This window comes from Labrus mixtus, chromosome 9, assembly GCF_963584025.1.
Source record: "Labrus mixtus chromosome 9, fLabMix1.1, whole genome shotgun sequence".
In the NCBI taxonomy this organism is placed as follows: Eukaryota; Metazoa; Chordata; class Actinopteri; order Labriformes; family Labridae; genus Labrus; species Labrus mixtus.
The window spans coordinates 29,195,472-29,216,807 of NC_083620.1; the positions used below are offsets into that span (position 1 = coordinate 29,195,472).

Below are 21,336 nucleotides of genomic sequence, written 5' to 3' on the forward strand. Positions count from 1 at the left end.
CGAGTACTACAAACGATAATGAAGAAATAGTTTGATTTACACAAAAGAAAAACGTCATGTGTGTGCCGATAGAGAGACAGGAGCTGATCAGACCTGTTTGTTTAGTTGAACCAGGCTGTAAACATGTTAATCTCTGCTGTAAAATGTTGTTGAATGTGTGTGTATGTGACTTCTTGGTCTCTTAGAGCCAGCCTCTAGTGGACACGTTTGCAACTGGTTTCTTTCACTTCCACATTTGCCTAATTTTTTGAACACCGGAGTTTGCCGCTTGCAAAGCAGGCAGCAGTACGTCGGTGAATCCTGCAAAGAAAGTACAGTTTTTTGTAAAAGGAGCTGTGATTGTGTTTGATTCAGATGAAACATTGAGAACCAAAGAGTCACATTGTAAAATAAATAAACTCAATGACCCTGAGACAGGTGGAGGTCTGTAACACACCAGGTGGAGACAGATTGTTTCAGATCATCTCTCTTATTCAGAAGATGATTTAATGAATGCCTAATGTACAGCCTCTCTCTCTCTCTGTCTCTGCTGTGTGTCAGCCTACTTACATAATAATCACCCTCCCTGAATATTCACAGCTGTGATGCTCAGCTGCAGTTTGCTGCTGTGACCAGCAGGAGGCGGTGCAGTCAGCGAACAGACCGACAGACGGCTGGCTGCTAAAAACATTATGTAACGTCTCTGTCTTCACACTCCTCTCTCTCTCTCTCTCTCTCTGATTCTCTTTCATCTTTTCATCCTCTTCTCTTTCATTCAGCCCCTCTCTCTCTCACCAGCACACAATCCTTTTCAGTGTGACTCGCTCTTCTTCTTCTCTCTTTATGCATCCTGTTCCTCTCTCCGCTTCAACCAGTAATACCAAAATGTAATATGAAAACTTACAGGCACGCTTTAGACAGTCATTAGAGAACTGTTCGACCTTCACTGCTCTGCACAGCCTGCAGGAGAGACACCGCACGAACGTGGTTGGCCTAAATACACACAGGAGAATTCATTCACACACACACACACACACACACACACACACACACACACACACACACACAGCCTCCCTCCTGCCGTGCTGCTCGTCACCCGAGGCGGTACAGAAGTCTTTCTCTGAATAATGGGATCTCTCTTCAGGCGCGCTTGATTTTCTGCAGATTTTTTTTTCTTCCTCCTGCAAAGACAGACGCAGCAGAGAGATGCAGCTGTGTGAAGAATCAAACGCACCCACAGGTTATCTGCTGAGAAGAAAGCTGAACTCTGCTTCAACCAGACGAGAAAGAAAGAGACACACATGATGGAACGACTGCTTTTCTCAACACCACATACATACATGCAGACGGTTTTTATAAGTCGGCTTCCCACCAGCCGAGTCGAGCTGTACTCCACAGTCCTTTAGAATCCTTTTTGCCTTTTTAGATTAAATGAATTCAACATTAGATTTAGCTTCAGATTCTGTGAATTTTAAAACAGGAAACCCTTTTTCAGCTATTGCATAATTCAGGGAAGAAGAAGAAGAAGAAGACTGTCAGCTGAACGAAGCTCAAACAGATTGGAGTCATTATAAAGAAAGCAGCAGTGACACTGTGAATGATCAGCAGCGACAGAAGAACAGGTCTTGGTCGTATAAGTGTTATCTTTTAGCATTTCTGCTGACTAGAGTTAAAACCTGAAACATTGACCTTCAGAGGTTAAATCAGCTTAAGACAATTCATAACAGCGTCTGAGTCTTGTGTTAGAGACATCAGTGACCATAAGTATCGACTCTGGTGGGACTCGAACCCACAACCTTTGAATCACTCCTCGTGTGCTGTACTAGAAGTCCAATGCGCTATCCATTGCGCCACAGAGCCACACATACTACACTGTGAACATGCTCAGATAGACGACCGTGTTTAAAGCCGCGAGGAAACAGAGGGCAGGAAGAAGTTTATAAATGAATCCTGATTGTAAAATAAATATCAAACCAACAAAGCTTCACTCTCATGAGACTCGAGCTCTGCACAGAGATCGTACCAGTCCCATGCATACGGTCTGGTGGTTATTCTGCAGTACACCAGGCCCGGCTGAGCTGGTTTCTGGTCCTGGTTCGAGGACGTAAACAGCGGCCCAGCTGACGGCAAACGCGGACGAGAGATTCATTTAGATTTTCATGATTTAGAGAATCAACAAAGATTACTTTGCTGTCCGTCATTTAGATCCCTTACCTGGCGCTTTGCATTGTGGGAAACAGTGCGCATGGTAGACTGGTCTGATGTAGACTGTAAATGTTTCCTGAATCAGTCCGACATCTGGGTATGTTTTGGCACACTGCTGATCATGCAGAATGAACTACTAAGGAAACGGGCATCGCAAACTGGCTTAGGGCTATAAATGCTGAAGTGTGTGGCATCAGTGTACTTTAGCCCCTCCCCCTCCCGCTTGCTTGTGGTCACATCAGCTCACACTGACTGCAAGCCAAATTTACCAGGAGGCTGGCAGGAAAACGTCCGGGTAAAGTCAGAGTGAAAAATGTGACTCTCAGTGTTCACACATGCAGCTCGACCCGAGAGTTTCAGGACATTTTCAGGAGTTTCCTGCAAGAATGAAAAGTCTGTTTGACAACAGATCGGCCTTTCATATCTGTTACGGTGAACATAGCTGATGACATCATGTTAATGACTTTGAGTAGTTGTCTTAATCCGAGCTTTTGATACATTAGTGAAATTTGCCACGACTCTTTAAACGTGATGAGACACAAATTCTGTCCGTGTGTCTCCTCCTACATGTGGAGATATTCAGCTGAAAAAGATGCTTAGACCGTCAGCCGGCGTGGTGGTTTCAGTTTCTCTTTGATAAATGTCACCTGTTACCGTAGAGCACAACACAAACAGAACATCTGACCCCTTTCTCTGTCATTTCTGTGTCACATAAAAGTGGATAACGCTCCGACTCGCTGATATTAAAAAGGTCAAAACCGATGTAGCAGAAAAGGTCAGAAAATGCATAAAGAAAAATAACACACAGACACACACACACACACACACACATACATGCGTGTCTTACTAGAAGGGGCAAGGCCACTGTTTGTGAGTGTGTAACGACGCCGAAGACCCCTGTTAGATAGGTATGCAAGTGCACACACACTCACACACACACATACAGCCAACCTCATGTTGGAGTTTACATTTAAACAAAAGACGGAGTGAACGGAGGAGAGTTTAATTATGCACAGTGTGTGTGTGTGTGTGTGTGTGTGTGTGTGTGTGTGTGTTAAAGAAAGAAATGGGTGTGGCATGAAGATGGGGGGGCGCCTCCAGCCAATTGGTCCATTCGTGGGAACATACCGCGCTCCGATTGGTCGGTTTGCATCACAATAGGAGCCGCGGTTGGCTGACAGGCGGACAAAGGCCGTGTCATTGGTCAGTTTAGAGAACAAAAGGATGTATGAGCATCGAGGCGGAAAGGTTAGAGAGGTCAGTGTGTGTGTGTGTGTGTGTGTGTGTGTGTGTGTGTGTGTGTGTGTGTGTGTGTGTGTGTGTGTGTGTGTGTGTGTGTGTGTGTGTGTAGTCCATTATGTAGTAAAGTGGGGCAGCCTTTTCTGCAACACATTGGGGAAAATCTGTGAGTATGAAGTACTATCACAATAAAATAAAACCCAACTCTTGTTGATTTATGTATTTAATATTTACCTGGATAGTTTCACACAGTTACATCATTGCTCTGATTTCCCCACAAACAAATTTAAACTGTCACAAAGGTTTTCCCTGGAAAGACTTAACACACAACCTTAGAACCCTTTGTCCAGTGTGTGTGGAAGAGTTTAATGTGCTATCTCAGATTGTAAAAAGAAGCACACACGACCTGCACGCCAAGGAGCTCCTGTTTAAAGGATTTGTTGATAATAGACTGACGAGCCAACACGCTCCTCCTCAGATTCAAAAGTGTTTTTGTGAGTACAATACATATCAATAAGTATCAGTATACATACACCTTACAAAACTGTGATAAATACCAGTGCATAAACACACACCACGATATACAGGAATATTATATACTAAATGTATGCAGCTATCTCAGACTGTAGCCATCATCCAGGACCTTGTTACACCATTTTAACAAATCTTTAGATAAACCTTTGACAGTGTTTCATGCTGCATAATGTAACATAAAGTGTACGCACACAACAAAACAATCATTTCAGCAGAATAAAGTGTGTGTGTGTGTGTGTGTGTCAATCAATCAATCAATTTTTATTTGTATAGCTTCAACTCATAACAAGTGTTATCTCGAGACACTTTACAAGAAGCAGGTAAAAGACCTTACTCATTGTTATGTTACAAAGATCCGGCCTATCCATCATGAGCACTTTAGCAAAGCAACAAAAGTTACAGTGGTACAGTGTGTGTTCTTCTCTTCTTTAATATAGTATCCAACACGTCCATGAAGGTGTCCTACGAGGCTTCCTGTAAACAAACATTTATCTCGATGCTCAGTCTTTGTCTGACCTCCTTGTTTCTGTTCACAGTGTGTGGACATAAATAAGCTGCACTAGTGCATGCAGTCACTCTGTGGTTCAGTGGACATCAACATGGACTTCTGGAAAATGGTAAGAGGAGGGAATGAAACGTTAGGGGTTTGAGTCCCCAGAGTCATCTTTTTTGAAGAACATTTTGAGCTACTTCCTGAAGGTGAAATGGAAAGTTTTGGAACACGTGTGACACTATGACATATACATAATACTTCATAAATACATTTGAAAACATGAACCCTCTCTTGGAGTGAGGCTCTGTGGCGCATCAGACTTCTAGTAGAACATAAAAAGTTTAACATTGGAGAAGTTGATTCTCTGTCTCCATATGTCGGTGCTGGGATTGACTGGTGACCCGTCCAGGCTGTACCCACCTTTTGATTTTGAATCAACAAGTGTGGCTCTGTGGAGCAATGGACAGGGCATTGGACTTCTGGTACAGATAAGGAGCAGTGATTCAAAGGTTGTGGGTTTGAGTCCCACCAGAGTCAAGCTTTATAACCATGCTGCTTTTCAGACCCTTAGACTTTCAGCCCTGTTACGAAGAGAACTCAACTTGGAGTCACACTGCAGTTGGAATTCCCGCTTAGAACTTAATTTGCCCAGCCAAGAATCCAACATGGCTGCTATGTGCATCAACAGTAAAGTTTAAGCCGTACAACATATTGTTTTTTGGCAACTTGTTGTAGTGTAATTAAATCGATCACACTGATGGTATCGTGCAAGTTCTGTCTGTGGACATGTTGTCATGTGACTTTTGCCCGTAACATATCACGCAGTGTGTTCTTATCGCCTGGTATGAGCTAAAAAAACAAAGGTACTCCTGGTGGCGTCCATGTTGCTTGTTCGACTTGTTTCCATCTCATAACTGGAACGCAATCAACTCGGGTTTGACGTCACTCCCAGCTCCAACATCCCAGTTCTGAGGTAAATGTAACGCACCGTAACTCACCCTTCAATAAGACACAGAGATTAAAATATTTCTGCAGGCGCTTCAGGACTAAATGATGATTGTTTGGTTCTTTTTGTGGCGTTTACGTAAAGTCAGTTTGGTTGAGATCATTTCCCAATGTGTGGCTCTGTGGCGCAATGGACAGCGCATTGGACTTCTAGTACAGATCAAGAGAAGTGATTCAAAGGTTGTGGGTTCGAGTCCCACCAGAGTCAAGTTATTGTTGACCTGATGGTACAAACGATGCAGAAGGTCATTTCTCTGACCCTGTGATTTTCAGCCCTTAGTTGATTTGCGTTTAGAGTCCCGCTTATTACTGACAAATTACCGCAATGTTGTTTCCAACATTCTGTGATAGCTCAACAACTGGAAAATTAGCCGTTTCTCTTGTCAGACTAGATTGTCCATTATTTGCACGATTTCTTTGACTTTGGTAATTGAGTATGTGGCTCTGTGGCGCAATGGACAGCGCATTGGACTTCTAGTACAGTGAAGGAGGAGAGATTCAAAGGTTGTGGGTTCAAGTCCCACCAGAGTCATGCTTTATGACCAATCTTAGGTATTAAACTCTGATGAAGCTGGCTTCTCGGACTGTCTGACTTTAAACCCTGTTACAAAAAGAACGTAACCTGCAGTCACACTCAATGCAGTATAATGGTTCTTTCCAATTCGCTGCCCCTGAAGTTGGAATTCTGACTCTGAAACTCGGAGGAACTTCATAAGCCGGAGCTTAAGAAACCCAACATGGTTGCTATGTGCATCAACAGTAAAGTTTAAGCCGTACAAAATATTGTTTTTTGGCAACTAAGTCTTGTTGTAGTGTAATTAAATCGATCACACTAATGGTATCGTGCAAGTTCTGACTGTGGACATGTTGTCATGTGACTTTTGCCTGTAAAATAAAATGTAGTGTGTTCTTATCGCCTGGTATGAGTTAACAAAACACGTTTTATTATATTACTTTTGGACCGTTTAAGTAAAGTCAGTTGGGTTGAGATTGTAACATGTGGATCTTTTTAAATGTGTGGCTCTGTGGCGCAATGGACAGCGCATTGGACTTCTAGTACAGATCAGGAGAAGCGATTCAAAGGTTGTGGGTTCGAGTCCCACCAGAGTCAAGCTTTAGAAAGTCAAAGGTGTATATGGACAGAAAAGAATAACTTGTAAGGTATTGATAGGTTAGATGCAAGTCAAGTAAATAAAAGGTTGGCTTCCAAGTCCTGCCTGTGAAGTTTGTATGGGTCACTCAATGCAACCTTAAAAAAACCTTCAAACCAAACAGCAAAAATCTTCAATCACCAAATGTTTAACGTCACTCAGCAGGTTAAATCACTCTTTGCATGGAAGGTCTGAGCTCCAGAACCAATGCTAAGCTAGTGCTAGTGAGGTAAAGCTATATTTATCAGAAGTTCAGTCAACAAAAGCAAAGCTAACAGAATTAAATTTGCATCCTGTGGAACCCTTTTGTCCTCCAGCTCCACCCCCAAGGTTTAATTCAGCCAAAAGTATTACTTCCGCTTCCAGAGCCGACTGTGATGCTAATGCTATCATAGACGCTCCCCCCTGAGCCACAGTGGTCTTAGCTCAGTGAACCATGCAGAACGTCTTCACCAGAGCCAAGAGATGCATCTGTCATCAGACCTCCTTCAGCTAATCCTCTGCTGCTCCACAATCACTCCAAAGCATCTACTCCCCGTCTGAGAACCGTTTCCATTTAGCTCCATAACTGCTTAAACAGATTTAAGCCACCGAGAGGGCAAAGAGAGCCTCACATGAGGAGTGTGCCCACTTAGCTCTTTAGCTACTTAGGCTCTGGTGAGGTCAATCAGCCGTTAAAAACATCACACGCAACATGTTAAGAGGCCTGCTGCTTGAAGAACCAGTGGAAGTGGATGAAAAGCATATTATCTGCAAGACATTTGTTCCTCCTATGCACTTTATAAAAAGCTGTTTGCTAAGTGAAACCAACAATCCTTTCACTGAAATAGATGAAAAAGAATAATTTGAGCTTTTGCGGATTCCTATTGTGGTTAAATGTGTTTGTTGTGTTGTTAAATTTGTGTTTCTGCACTTAAAGTCCTATGTTCCCTCAGCCCCATGTTCCCTCATCCCTATGTTCCCTCAGTCCTATGTTCCCTCAGCCCTATGTTCCCTCAGCCCCATGTTCCCTCATCCCTATGTTCCCTCAGTCCTATGTTCCCTCAGCCCCATGTTCCCTCATCCCTATGTTCCCTCAGTCCTATGTTCCCTCAGCCCTATGTGCCCTCAACCCTATGTTCCCTCAGTCCTATGTTCCCTCAGTCCTATGTTCCCTCAGCCCCATGTTCCCTCAGTCCTATGTTCCCTCAGCCCTATGTTCCCTCAGTCCTATGTTCACTCAGTCCTATGTTCCCTCAGCCCTATGTTCTCTCAGCCCCATGTTCCCTCATCCCTATGTTCCCTCAGTCCTATGTTCCCTCAGCCCTATGTGCCCTCAACCCTATGTTCCCTCAGTCCTATGTTCCCTCAGCCCCATGTTCCCTCAGTCCTATGTTCCCTCAGCCCTATGTTCCCTCAGTCCTATGTTCCCTCAGCCCTATGTTCCCTCAGCCCCATGTTCCCTCAGTCCTATGTTCCCTTAGCCCTATGTTCCCTCAGTCCTATGTTCCCTCAGCCCTATGTTCCCTCAGTCCTATGTTCCCTCAGCCCTATGTTCCCTCAGCCCTATGTTCCCTCAGTCCTATGTTCACTCAGTCCTATGTTCCCTCAGTCCTATGTTCCCTCAGCCCCATGTTCCCTCATCCCTATGTTCCCTCAGTCCTATGTTCCCTCAGCCCCATGTTCCCTCAGTCCTATGTTCCCTCAGTCCTATGTTCCCTCAGCCCTATGTTCCCTCAGTCCTATGTTCCCTCAGTCCTATGTTCCCTCAGTCCTATGTTCCCTCAGTCCTATGTTCCCTCAGCCCTATGTTCCCTCAGTCCTATGTTCCCTCAGTCCTATGTTCCCTCAGCCCTATGTTCCCTCAGCCCTATGTTCCCTCAGTCCTAAGTTCCCTCAGCCCTATGTTCCCTCAGTCCTAAGTTCCCTCAGCCCTATGTTCCCTCAGTCCTATGTTCCCTCAGCCCTATGTTCCCTCAGTCCTATGTTCCCTCAGCCCTATGTTCCCTCAGCCCTATGTTCCCTCAGTCCTATGTTCACTCAGTCCTATGTTCCCTCAGTCCTATGTTCCCTCAGCCCTATGTTCCCTCAGTCCTATGTTCCCTCAGCCCTATGTTCCCTCAGTCCTATGTTCCCTCAGTCCTATGTTCACTCAGTCCTATGTTCCCTCAGTCCTATGTTCCCTCAGCCCCATGTTCCCTCAGTCCTATGTTCCCTCAGCCCTATGTTCCCTCAGTCCTATGTTCCCTCAGTCCTATGTTCCCTCAGTCCTATGTTCCCTCAGCCCTATGTTCCCTCAGCCACATGTTCCCTCAGCCCCATGTTCCCTCAGCCCTATGTTCCCTCAGCCCCATGTTCCCTCAGTCCTATGTTCCCTCAGTCCTATGTTCCCTCAGCCCCATGTTCCCTCAGTCCTATGTTCCCTCAGCCCTATGTTCCCTCAGCCACATGTTCCCTCAGCCACATGTTCCCTCAGCCCTATGTTCCCTCACTAGATAGGAGATTAAAGACTGTAGGCTGTGATGCTCATACGTCTCAAAATTAGGTCAGCAAAGAGAAAGTAGATCCCAACCAGGATGCAGATGAGCACGTAATGAGACCTCACTCGTGGTAAAAACACAGGAACATTTTGAAATCTTCTGTTTCATGGTTTCCTGCACAAAGTAAAGAAACCCGAAAATCTAAAAGGATCAAACACAAACATAATGGGAGCCAAATGAAGCAGAACTCCTCTGAGACTCCTGCTGAATGACTGTGATGAGTACTCGCTGACAGTGAGCCAGACGGAGTGTGAAAGCGGACAGACGGGGCCGCGGTAACGTCATCTACTCGGCTCAGTGGCGACTCAAAATGACACTTGGCAAGACGTTGATGTAAACAAACGATATGAGCCAAAACAATCAAGAAAGCGGAGCGGCAGGAGTGTCACATCCTGGATTCTGCTGTCACAGTGAAAAATTAGACCCCCACTGGAAGAGACTGAAACCAAGCGAGGAGTCCAGATCTGAACATATGACAGCAAAGTGGAATATGCACGAGTCAAATCAGTGGTCATTAAGGCCGTTTGTTTGCCTGCTGAATTTGAATATGACTGTCTGCTGGAAGTGGTGAACTAAGCAGCGATCAACTTTGATTTAGCAGCTCTTTGGCTGGTGTCTCATGTTAAATTCCCTCTTTACTCGCCGCCATAAATACTGCACATTGTGTCGGCGTGATTGTGTCGGCAGAGCGCTGCTCGCCGCGGCTGTAAATAGCCTCAGAAAACCAGCTTCTTATGTAATTTCCCTGCTAAACCTCTTTTTTTGAAATACGACGTTTACGTAACTGTCCTACAACGCCGGGCCTCATTTACATAATTGCATAGAGATAAAGTCTCAGCAGCAATCTATGGCGGAGCGTGTGGGAGCTCATTTACATATATGCAAATGAGACACACGTGTAGGCGCACACCACAGTGAGACACAAGACAGATGCCACAAAGAGGCATTGATTTGTTGTGTCTGTTGATTGGCTGGTGGATTTGCATAACGTGTGTGTGTGTGTGTGTGTGTGTGTGTGTGTGTGTGTGTGTGTGTGTGTGTGTGTGTGGACATCAAGAAGCATATTTGATGCAGAGTGTGTGCGGGTACGTTTGTGTAGATTGGACTCTATCCAGTTCTTCATGATAAAGGGGGGGTCCATGCCGCCCTAGTTCCTCAACGATTGGTGCGACCATTTGTTTCTGATGTTTTTCCACAAAGCCCTCCCCCCAACCCAAGTTTTATCAAAGAAGAGCTGAGCCCCCCAAGGACCAAAACAAACTTTGTCGTTGATAAAAACCTACACACAAATCTTCTTACCGAAGACTAAACCATCTTTGATTTAAAAAAATAAGTTTTTATTCCTCAGTTTGGAGTGCAACATGCTCATGTTCAAGAGGTTAAAGGTTAGAGGATAATGATGGTAAATATTTGTAGAATAAATCTGGTGGGACTCGAGATTTATACACACAAAGAGAGCATATAATTTTTTATTTATCAGGTAGACATTCTAACCATTGTTCAATTCTAATTCAACAGTCATAGATCCATACTATGCACTTTGTTGTACACCTTTAAAGGTTGACTCTGGTAGGACTCGAACCCACAACCTTTGAATCTCTTCTCCTAAGCTGTACTAGAAGTCGCTAGAATGCGCTGTCCATTGCGCCACAGAGCCACACACATTCAAAATTAATCACAGTGGGAAAAAAAGTTGACAATCTTGACAGAAAAAGTCACTTTTGAAATTCCTTCCATCCAATATCTACACCGCTTTTTCCTGTTTGGCTTGCGGGGGGGCTGGAGCCGATCCCAGAAATGTCATTTAATTTTGATAGATAGCCTGTAGAGCTCAACTCTGCTGGGGATCCAACTCACAAATTTTAAATCACTTCTCCTCTGTTTAAAGGAGCAGTATATAACTCTGACCCCTAGTGTTTAAAATGGGTACTGCAGTCTAAATTCTAAACATCATAGAGAGCTGTCCCCCCCCCCCCCCCCCTCTCTAGAGTCCATGCTCACTCAGGTCACCATGTGGTGGACTCTGAAGCTTCAGTGTTTATCCAGCTCTGCATGGGTCTGTAAACCTTTCTGTGTTCTAACCTCTCTCCATTTTTCAAAAGCATCTCCAATATTGATCCTAGTTTGAGCACGTTTCTGCTCGTGGAGCTTATTAGAAACATGCAGAGGCTTTTTAGGTCGGGTACAATCACTTCTATCTGAACCACTTCTCTTGCCCGCTTCCATCGCTGCAACACCTGTTGACCTGATAACTGCTCTCATATCTGGCAAACCGAAGGGTGTCCAAAACGGCCGTGTGGGGGGGGGGGGTGCCTTAAAAGCGCCTACCTTCTCTGGTCCAAACAAATCCAGAGCATTCAGGAGCAGAATCTAAAGTTAGAAGGAGGACATACTGGCTGCTGCGTTGTTGTCAGAGAAGCCAGCACTTCAACATGTTTCCTTAATGATCAGATAGTAAGATACCTTTATCATCAACATATATTATTCATTGTGTGGCTCTGTGGCGCAATGGACAGCGCATTGGACTTCTAGCTAGACACAGGAGAAGTGATTCAAAGGTTGTGGGTTCGAGTCCCACCAGAGTCAAGCTTTACAAAGATATTTAAAGTCACTGCTTTAAGGTCATATTCTCTCAAATCCACTTCACCATGTTCCTCTAACTCTAACATGTGTTTCTAATCTACAAACCCCCCAATGATGAGAAAAGTCCATCCTCTCCGTCTTCTGCCTGCTCCACTTTTTTTTTTTTTTTCAAAAGTGCCCTTTTGTTTCCATGTGGATCAGTGATTGGACCTTTTTCCAGGATGTGTGTGTGACACAGAGACGACACCGCAGCAGAGAGCTGGAAGTGTCAGTCCTCAGACAAGGCCTGCAGCCATGTCTCCTCCATGCATCAGGCCAGCTCACCAGTACTGATACAAAGAGACAGAATAGTTCACTAACAGTAGAACTTTAACCCTCTGTAAAGACGTTTGTTTACATGTGTTTTCATCGCTTCTTAGACAAAGTATGCACACAGGTGATGTAGGTGTTTGTGCTTTATATAATACTGACAGGGGAGAGCTGCAAGTCTGTCGAAAAGAAACTAGTGAAGGGTCCTCAACTTTGTAGAATTTCTCGGTCGATCCTCTAAGAGAGCTTTTGATTTCCACAAAAACATGATCATATCAGAAAGCCACAATGATGCCTTTGATGGTTTTAAAGATTTCTCCTTCGAGCTCCCCTCTAAAGAGTTTAAACTACATGATAGAGCTTTATGCTTGGAAACAAATTATTTGTTTATTTAATTAAATCTCTAAGAACTGTGTGCTTTAATTAAATTGTTTCTCGTTTGTTTCTTTGTCAAATGTTCAGTTTCTTTTTTAAAACTGTGTTCATGTGTTTTTAATTAAAAATTAACCCATGTGTACAGCCTTGGATTTGATTCTGGATTTTATGGCTTCACTGTAAAGTAGGCCAGCAGGGCCGCGTCCCAATCCTAAATCAGCTCCACTACTTTGCATCCTTCCTGGTTTCCTTTTATAAAACAAACTCTTTGATCGATTAGGAAACACCATAAAAAAAACTAATTTTAGAAGTAAAGAGTTATAAACACTGTGACATCAGGTTGTGAAATGCTCTCCTTTCTCCTGGAGGTGAATGAGGAAACATCCGAGGAGGTGTGCGTTTAGAAATGGGACGCAGGTAAATGCTCAGGTGAGCAGCTGCAGGTGTGCTTGTGTGCTGAGGGTTCACAGGGGGGCGGGGCCTGTGAGGTACCTGCAGCAGGCAGCTTCGTGTTGCCTGCAGCTCGTCAGTGTGTTTTCCTGCAGCTCGTCAGTGTGTTTTCCTGCAGCTCGTCAGTGTGTTTTCCTGCAGCACGGTGAAGAGATCTCACCTGAGCAGGTGACTTCTCTCGATCGGTCATCAGTCGAGCTCACGCCGAACGCTAACCTGGATCACCGGAAGTGTTTTTTTTGTTGTTGTATGTTTCACTTGTTTTTTTTTTTCCCTCTCAACGCAAAGTCGGAGGAGTTTCACTTTTCACGCTTCCTGGTATGACCTCATCCAGCAGCCGGCCGGTGAGTCAAGTCATCACGCGGACGTTAATGACGTCACATTCACCGCTGCTTTCAATACCTGCACGCGCAGTATTACCTGTCTCTGGTGCGGTTTCCGGGTTTAAGGCTTTTGCTGACTGCTGGTGTTTGTTATTTAAACTGTTTAACTCCTGCATGGAAACTAGTTTCTGTCCTGTTGTTTTTGTTTTAAGCACATGCTGCGTTCAGGAAACATGTAGCCTCATGAGACACCTCGAGGGTAGCAATTTACACTCTGTAGGCTACGTCCAGGAACCGGTTTGTGTGTGTAATAGAGGCACACACATTCATTGACTCAGGGCTGCTGTCAGGAGTGTATCCAGTGTCCTGTGTGCCCTCAGGACATGGTTTTTTTTTTAGAGAGAGAGAGATGTGTGCCTCTGTTGCCATGGTTACAGTCACAGGCATGCATCAAACATCCATTTCTTGGGAAGATATAGCCTAGTTGACGAGTCTATTTAAATCTTGTTCTATATGAGTGTGATGGATGTTGTCAGTCTAAGTGTCTTTTTTTATCCTGAGAGATTATGAAGATAAAATGGGATGATTTTTTTATATCGCCTGTGACAGAACGACGTGAGTGTGATTGTTTAAAGGAAGAATGTGCGACATGTTCCACATAAATAAATCATAAAGTCTATCCTGTGTAAATGTGTCTCTGAGTCCTGACTGTCTACAATGAGGGAGAAGCTCGAGTCCCGCTGGCTGTGTTGTTGTCAGAGCCGTGTTTACATGGACGGGACGGCCGGCTCCTCCCCTTGTGTATAAAAGCTGTTTTAGTCAAGAACTAGAGAGAAGAAGAAGAACATACTCACTGATTATTTGGATGTTAGTAAGAGTTTTTAGATCACGCTCATTCTGTGTCAGTTTACATGAAATGTGAAGCTATGAGCTAACTAAAGAGCGCTAACATTAGCATGCTAACACAACAATGTGAAGCTACGAGCTAACTAAAGAGCGCTAACATTAGCATGCTAACACAACAATGTGAAGCTACGAGCTAACTAAAGAGCGTTAACATTAGCATGCTAATACAACAATGTGAAGCTACGAGCTAACTAAAGAGCGCTAACATTAGCATGCTAACACAACAATGTGAAGCTACGAGCTAACTAAAGCGAGTAAGGTCTTGTACCTGCTCTTTTTCTTCAGATAGCAAATGTTATGTCCTCTCTGCAGAGAGATCAGTGCTCGAGCCCCGTGTGATGAAGACCTGAAAGCTCCTGTGAGGTTAAGAAACACACTCTGATAAATATTCATGCCTCTTTAACAAACAAGACCATCAGAGAGAAGATATGTTACTTATATATGGTTATTTTTTAATTCCTGAAACAGCTGACACGAGGTAGGTGTCAGGCCAGGAGGCTTTTTCTGCACGGCTAACATCCTCAATGAGCGATGCATTTGACTTTAAAAAGTCAGCAAGATTTGTTTTGTTAAAGGAGCAGTATGTAACTGACACCTAGTGTTTAAAATGAGTACTGCAGTCTAAATTCTAAACATCATAGAGAGCTGTCTCCCCCCCCCCCCCCCCCTCTCTAGAGTCCATGCTCACTCAGGTCACCATGTGGTGGACTCTGAAGCTTCAGTGTTTATCCAGCTCTGCATGGGTCTGTAAACCTTTCTGTGTTCTAACCTCTCTCCATTTTTCAAAAGCATCTCCAATATTGATCCTAGTTTGAGCACGTTTCTGCTAAGTCACACCGCCAACTACTGGCCTGGCGTGTATACTACAGTGTTTATAGTCTCTTTTGTCGATCAGTGGTTGTTATGAAAACATTGTTGTGGCAACGTGGAACTTTTTTGAATACTCAAACGACAAAGGACCCCCTTTTCAGAGGACGGTTTACGCGGTCTGAATCTCTTTGGGCGTGTTAGCATTGACTTTGTGACGGAGAAATTCCAAATCTTATGTGTCTGCATCAAGATGCAATAAATTCCAGTGGTTGTTTACCCCCCACAGGTCATGTTGTGTCATTTCACAGGTTATCTTTTCCCACCTCACCATCCAAACAAACAAACAGTTCTCTCACAGATGATGTCTGGTCTCAGCAGCTGCAGTGGTTGTTGTTGTCGTGCTGCAGGAATGTGACTCTGTGGTGAAACCGTCCCTCCACCCGGTGACAGAACAACAACACTCTGAGCTGTTTGGACTGCTGCCAGCAGACTGATCCTCTGCCACACCTGAACTGAAGAAACAATTAAACCTGTCTGTGGTCTCTGCTGCATTCCCAAACAAACACTTAGTTCCCTTCTGATGTAAAGAATACAACAAGATAAAGCTCTGTTCACATGCTCACAGCTTTGTCTTACACCAGAGCTGCAAAGGATTCTGGTGAATTCTCTTCATCAGATAGTCATAATCCTGAAATGAGTTTTGACAAAGCTTTCATTCCATGCACTAACTCACTAAAACAAAACATTTATTTTGAAGGGTGCTGAAAATCCTGTACAGAGAAAAGTTTTCTTGTGCGGCTGTCAGAGGGAAAACACTGTACGGTTTTCCACTGTTATCTGATGTTTCTTGTTTAGTTGCAACTTGAGTTGTTTGGATAGTTGCATCATCACAACGCATCACAGAAGTGGGAAAAATAGGGCAGTGCTGTTTTTCCAACGCAGCTCAAAGCCTCGGAGCTTCTCAAAGTTCTGCTTCTACTTTAAAGATTCATACGACAGTCAGACAGCGATGATGCTTCATACGTTCTCTGGCAGTGAAGATTTTCTGCTGCAAATGTTTCTAAACCGAGAAATCAGAAAAGACACCCAATCAATCTTTACTGAAGTCTAAATTCTGAAACACTCAAAAATCGACTTATTTCATTCCTTCACATTTGTTTTTCTCATCTACAGAGAGAAGTTTAACAAAATGTCCTCATCGTACTGTAACTGAAACGGAGCGGAGCGTAGCACCGACACGCTTTGAAGAAAATGGTTATGTGGAGTGATAAACACGCTCAAGAGATCAGTGCAAAGAAAAACAGAGGAAATTGTATTCGGTTCACCATCTGATGCTCACAAGGCCTCTGTTTTCATTCATAATGAAACAATCAATCTGGTGTCATCTCATAAATATTTGGGTTTAATGATCGACCGTCTGCTGTCGTGGAAAGATCACATTGACTAAATCTGTAAAAAGGCAAAACAAGGAATATATTTCCTCCGTCGACTGAGTTATTTATGGGCGAGTCGACAGATTCTAGTCTTTATTCCTTAGGGTGCACTGACACCAGCAAAGTTGTCCCGTACCCTGCTTAAGCATGATTGCCTTTGAGACTTTTTTTTTTTGAGTCATTTTAATCAGATACAGACATAAATCCATTTGAAAAAAGTGAAAGTGGAAAGCCGTTGGAAATATTTGAGGTGATGTAGGTGCTCAACACAGCAGCAGGCCGTCCCCACCAATAATCCAAAGGAACCCTACGAGACAAATGATACATAAAAAGAGCAAATGTTTGTTAAGATCGGCAACAAATACATCAAGCTGTAACTGTGAGGGAGCTTGGTCTGGAGTGTGTGCTGAGCAGTACATCACAGTGTCGTCAGCGTAAATGAGTTAGCACCTCAACACATGCGGTTGTTAGTTTGCCATACTTACTTTAAGATTGTTAATCTGCCTCAAATAAGAAAATAAATACTGCACTCATACTGAGCTGATAACCTCGAGGCGACCTTATAGTGCAGAGAAGTGTCAGATGTTAAATTTATACTTTTATTAAATTGGAGAGGCCATCTCTAACACAGTTGGGTTTAATGCTGCTGGTCTCGTCCTGTATAGACTCTGAATGCAGGTGTACAGTATCACAGAAACCTGAATGATGTCATGGAGCTCAGGTAAGCCGAGCTCCAGGTCTCACACTGTAACTGTGTCACGTTTCCCTGAACTGTGGCTACAGTTTCACTACAGTGACCTGAGCGGTGCGTTAACTGCCACCTGAGAGGCCGTATCATCCCGGGAGAACAGTTTGACCCGGTTCTCACCCGAAACTAGGACAATGATCGCTGAAATGTGACAATCAAAATAAAGTCCTCATTGTTTCAAGTGTCACATTTCCTCTAAGAAGCTTCTCAGCATGACTGGAGCCGACGTTTCCCGGCCACACAGTGTACATCAGTGTGTGTCATAGTGAGTTAGGTTGTCACAACTTTCAATACTTTGACACTTTTCAATTCAGCATGTTTTACAACGACACTACCATTTGTTATTTGGATGATCTATTGCATCATAAAGTACCAAAGCTTTAAAAAGCTTCAGATCTTCAGTCACATTTGAACTCAAAGGCTGCTGCAGCCAAAGAAAGAGAGGGCTAATTTTCACAATTACCAAATTGTCACTAAAATGTGCAATTTAGACGATGTTCAGAAGTTTGTTTTCTAGTATTTGAAAACTTTCCCAGTTGCCTAGGATTTCTATTTTTGTTGGTAACGATACACCTGGCAGCTACTGGAGACTGGGGGTGGGACTTCATGTCAGATGGGACTTCATGTCAGGTGTGGACTCAGTGTGGACCCAGTAGTTTCAAGTTACTCCCACATCCTGTTTTGAGAGGCGTGGGGAAATCAACTTTGGCAAGCTGCCATGGCTAAGATCTTTGAGTTCTATACACGATTTTTATAAATTTACATCTTCAAGGTCTCCTCTAGCCGTGCACCAACTTTGAGCTTGATCAGATTTATTCCCTAGGAGGAGTTCATCCAAGTGTGACCAATGGGAATGAGCATTAATACACCTAAATTTGAGTTAAATCAAAAACACGGGAGTTTAGAGTTTGGGTGTGTAGTGGTGAATGAGTTGGGAAAGCAGAGAAGGTTATGAGTTGATAAGTGTTTGGAAGGAGATAATGTGTTTTATTAGTGTTGCATTAGTGTTTCTGATGCTGCCGGGCTTCATTATGACTCTGATTACCTTCATTATATCCCAAGGCTGGTCCCAAGTCCACTCTGACTCTGTGCTAGCAAACATCTGCAGGCTAATGTCCCCTCTGACGGCCATAACGACACATAATGTTATTACACCATTAAATAGCCTGCTACCTCCGGCTTTATGGCTGCTGTTACCTGCAGCTCACCCGCACTCTGAACACAAACACTCTCAGATAGTCTGCTGCCGTCACAGGACCAAACTGGGCCAAACAGGGCCGGAGAAGGCAGAGCTATAGTTTGGTTTAATTTGAGAGATTTACCATCATGTTGGGGCTAAAAACAGACCAGGCAGATGTTTTTAATACTGGGGAAGGTGATTTTAGTTTTTGTTTTTGACCTTAAAAAATCGCCGTAATGTAAGCAGAGGGTAGAATGACAGTGTAAGGCATCGCAGCATCACTTCAATCTGGCTCTCTGCTCCAGTGATGACTGGCAGTGAGGTAGATATACCATTTTAGAAACCAGTCTGTGCTGTTGTACATCATGTTGCAACCTCCTGTGCAGCTTTCAACAGTTCCACTCTCAACGGTTGACTCTCCGGTCGACAGCTCGGTCAGCAGCCAGACAGGAGAGATGCTCTGTGGTGATTCACAACATGAACAGGAAATCCCACTTTTCTGAATGTGTGGACGCAAGATGTTTGAACAGATGGCAAAGAAAAGGCATCAAAACCTTTTTACAGGCCGAACATAAGATGATGTAGGCTGATTAAGGAGTAAATTGTGCCGCTGAACTGAAGAAAAGGAACCATAGATGAACTGACAAAACGTCTGAGGCATGAAGTTTGGAGGGCTGAGTGGTAGACATCAGGTAGCCACTGGCAGTAAAAAGTGATACCATTGATTAGACCAAGCTCAGTGGACAGGGCAGATGTAAGTGCCACAAAACAAGGCTAAACATTTCTTCCATTGATGCATTAAAAGGCCAACATGACATCTGGGATCAAACTGTGCTGGTCTGGGTTTTGTTACAGGGTCAGTGTTCTCTACATGGAGCTCATCAGTCAGTTTGGGCTTTCTTGGTTTCCACTGAGGCCAAACAGGTTAAACATGGCTCCAACAGGGCTCGAAAGATCCAACTTGGAGTCCTGAAACGTGAGAAGTCGGACCCCAATGGAGGTCACCTGGATTGGTAAATGCAAACAAATCCAAGTGGATGAACCAGGATCATCTTTGCTCCAAGTGCTGGTGTCCTTATTTGAGGCCAAACGTGGCCCAGTTTGGATTCTACTGTGAAAAAAAAAACTTCATAAATAACTCAGGTAGTGATATGTGCAGTAAATGTGTGTGTTACAAAACATTCTTCAAGGACTTTTATTGCCTGAGTGAAAATAGTGTGTGAGTGTGGTTGATTTCCTCTGAGGGACGAGTTAAGACGTTGGTAAAAGAAAAATAATGTTTCACTGAAGAGAAATTTCTCTTTAATCGTTTTTCTTTATGTGACTCAAACGGCCGAGGAGGAAAAAGTGCTCTGCCGGAGCTCAAACTCTGAATTAGAGCGTCAAACAGAGTCAGAGTGGAGGTCTTGGTGGGCCCAGTGAAGTTAGAGACATCGACTTTGTGACAGTCCTTACAGAGAATCAGACGAGCCTGGACATGTCAACACTTGGGAATAGGATTTAAGTTTGCAGAGATAATGAGTTGTTAACATGCTGAAATGATTTGTCATTTGGACTCAGCTGTTTACTTACCAAAACGTAAAAAAATCAAATAATTCCTTTAAAAGGTCACAACCACGATGCATTACTGAATTATTAAAGCAGATCAGGCCGATATGACTTCATCGTTCTAGACTCAGTGATCATGTCAAACCTGGTTTCAGGCAGAGTGAGACTTTGAAGTTTCTGAAGGTGTCAGAGGAGCCGTTTTACCGAGCCGATCTTAATCTCATGACCCAAATACGTCAACGCTTCTCTGCACATTTGAATGTTTAAACTAACTAAGCTGGAAGTGGCGTCGGGAGGCGGCAGAGTGCGGTGAATTATACGGGCTGAGAGAGGGGGGGAAGGTGATCACAGTCTCTGAGAGAAGAGGACGTCGGTTTAAAGGCCGAGAGTGAGGACACAGCTCAGACTCTGAATGCATAAAAAGTTAATCTTGATTTCAAATTTTGTATCCAGGGCACCTTACTTTTTGACATTTTGAGTTCTAAATGACGACATGACGTACAAACAGAAAATGCTCTGAAGATTGCATCAGTCCACATCCATGAAACAGGCGGTAATGGCTTCAGCTTAATCTTCCAGGGAAAATGTGCCAGATCAAAATGTTCCTGGTTTTTTTTTTTAACCAGATACTGCTGTTACATCTCTCTCATGCTACTTTTGAATGGGATTCATTTTACCTAAGGACGTCTGGTAAATTTGGAATCATCCCCAAACTTCACTCATTCAAACGCAGCGAGCACGGTCTGTAATTTACAGATTTATGGATGGACAATGCAGAGGAGGAGACATTGATCAGCAAGTGGATGTGTGTGTCTGGGCTCTCTTTCACAAAAAGCCAAAGTGATGCGTCTTAAGGTGTGCAGGCGATGATGCCGTAACACACTGTTGATTTGAGCGTGATGAAAGCATGTCGAGCGTCCAATCACTCGTCCAAATCTGCAGCAGCTCTAAGTGTGTCTGAAGTTATGGCGTAAAGTCCACACTGAACTCTACGTTGAAACTAGTACGTTTCACAGTTAAGCAGTGAGTACAGTATGTTATTCTTCTTTTCTCTAGTCCCTCAATTAAACGGGGGAATCATGGGAGTGATTCTCTCTGCTTCTCCCTGGATTTTTGTGAATTTTCACCCAAAATGTTCAAAACTTTTCCCACAATGTCAAACTCCACCTGTGTGATTAAAGAGGTATGACGTGTAGTTTATCCTGAATCCCCAACATGTGCTCTGTTTCTTCCTCCTGTGATAGAAATACAGTGAGTTACCACGCCTTAATAAAACATGAGTGGATGTTTCCATGCCTGGAGCTGAGAGACATAGAGGAGAGAGAAGTAACCGACCATGTTTCAAACTTTTTAAGGGATTTTGTTGACAAGAAAGAAATAGAATATCGTTTATACCCCCCGACCCCCCCCCCCCCCCCCCCCCGTGGCTGTGAAACTGTTTTCTTTCTGTCACTTATTTCAGGGATGATTTGTAAACTATTCACCCTCCAGATATTCTCACTGTCTCCTTTTCCATTTGTCGTTCCCCCCCCCCAATCAGATGGTT

The 21,336-nt window shown here is 43.8% G+C and overlaps 1 protein-coding gene and 5 non-coding genes across 6 annotated transcripts in view; 5 read left to right on the forward strand and 1 right to left on the reverse strand.

Moving 5' to 3' along the window:
* Positions 1-1,747: 1,747 nt before the first annotated feature.
* trnar-ucu (transfer RNA arginine (anticodon UCU)) lies at positions 1,748-1,839 on the reverse strand. Its single transcript is given in 2 exon segments — positions 1,748-1,783; positions 1,803-1,839. It is a non-coding gene; the product is annotated as a tRNA-Arg (tRNA).
* A 3,732-nt stretch (positions 1,840-5,571) lies between these two features.
* trnar-ucu (transfer RNA arginine (anticodon UCU)) lies at positions 5,572-5,663 on the forward strand. Its single transcript is given in 2 exon segments — positions 5,572-5,608; positions 5,628-5,663. It is a non-coding gene; the product is annotated as a tRNA-Arg (tRNA).
* Positions 5,664-5,895: 232 nt separating this feature from the next.
* Positions 5,896-5,987, forward strand: trnar-ucu (transfer RNA arginine (anticodon UCU)). Its single transcript is given in 2 exon segments — positions 5,896-5,932; positions 5,952-5,987. It is a non-coding gene; the product is annotated as a tRNA-Arg (tRNA).
* Positions 5,988-6,474: 487 nt separating this feature from the next.
* On the forward strand, positions 6,475-6,566 carry trnar-ucu (transfer RNA arginine (anticodon UCU)). The gene is given in 2 exon segments: positions 6,475-6,511; positions 6,531-6,566. It is a non-coding gene; the product is annotated as a tRNA-Arg (tRNA).
* Positions 6,567-11,619: 5,053 nt separating this feature from the next.
* Positions 11,620-11,711, forward strand: trnar-ucu (transfer RNA arginine (anticodon UCU)). The gene is given in 2 exon segments: positions 11,620-11,656; positions 11,676-11,711. It is a non-coding gene; the product is annotated as a tRNA-Arg (tRNA).
* Positions 11,712-12,956: 1,245 nt separating this feature from the next.
* si:ch211-137a8.2 (uncharacterized protein LOC777613 homolog) overlaps positions 12,957-21,336 on the forward strand; it is a 34,479-nt gene continuing 26,099 nt past the window's right edge. The window contains exon 1 of the mRNA XM_061045793.1: positions 12,957-13,186. The gene's annotated coding sequence lies outside the window, so the exon portion shown is untranslated. The remainder of the gene's footprint in view (positions 13,187-21,336) is intronic.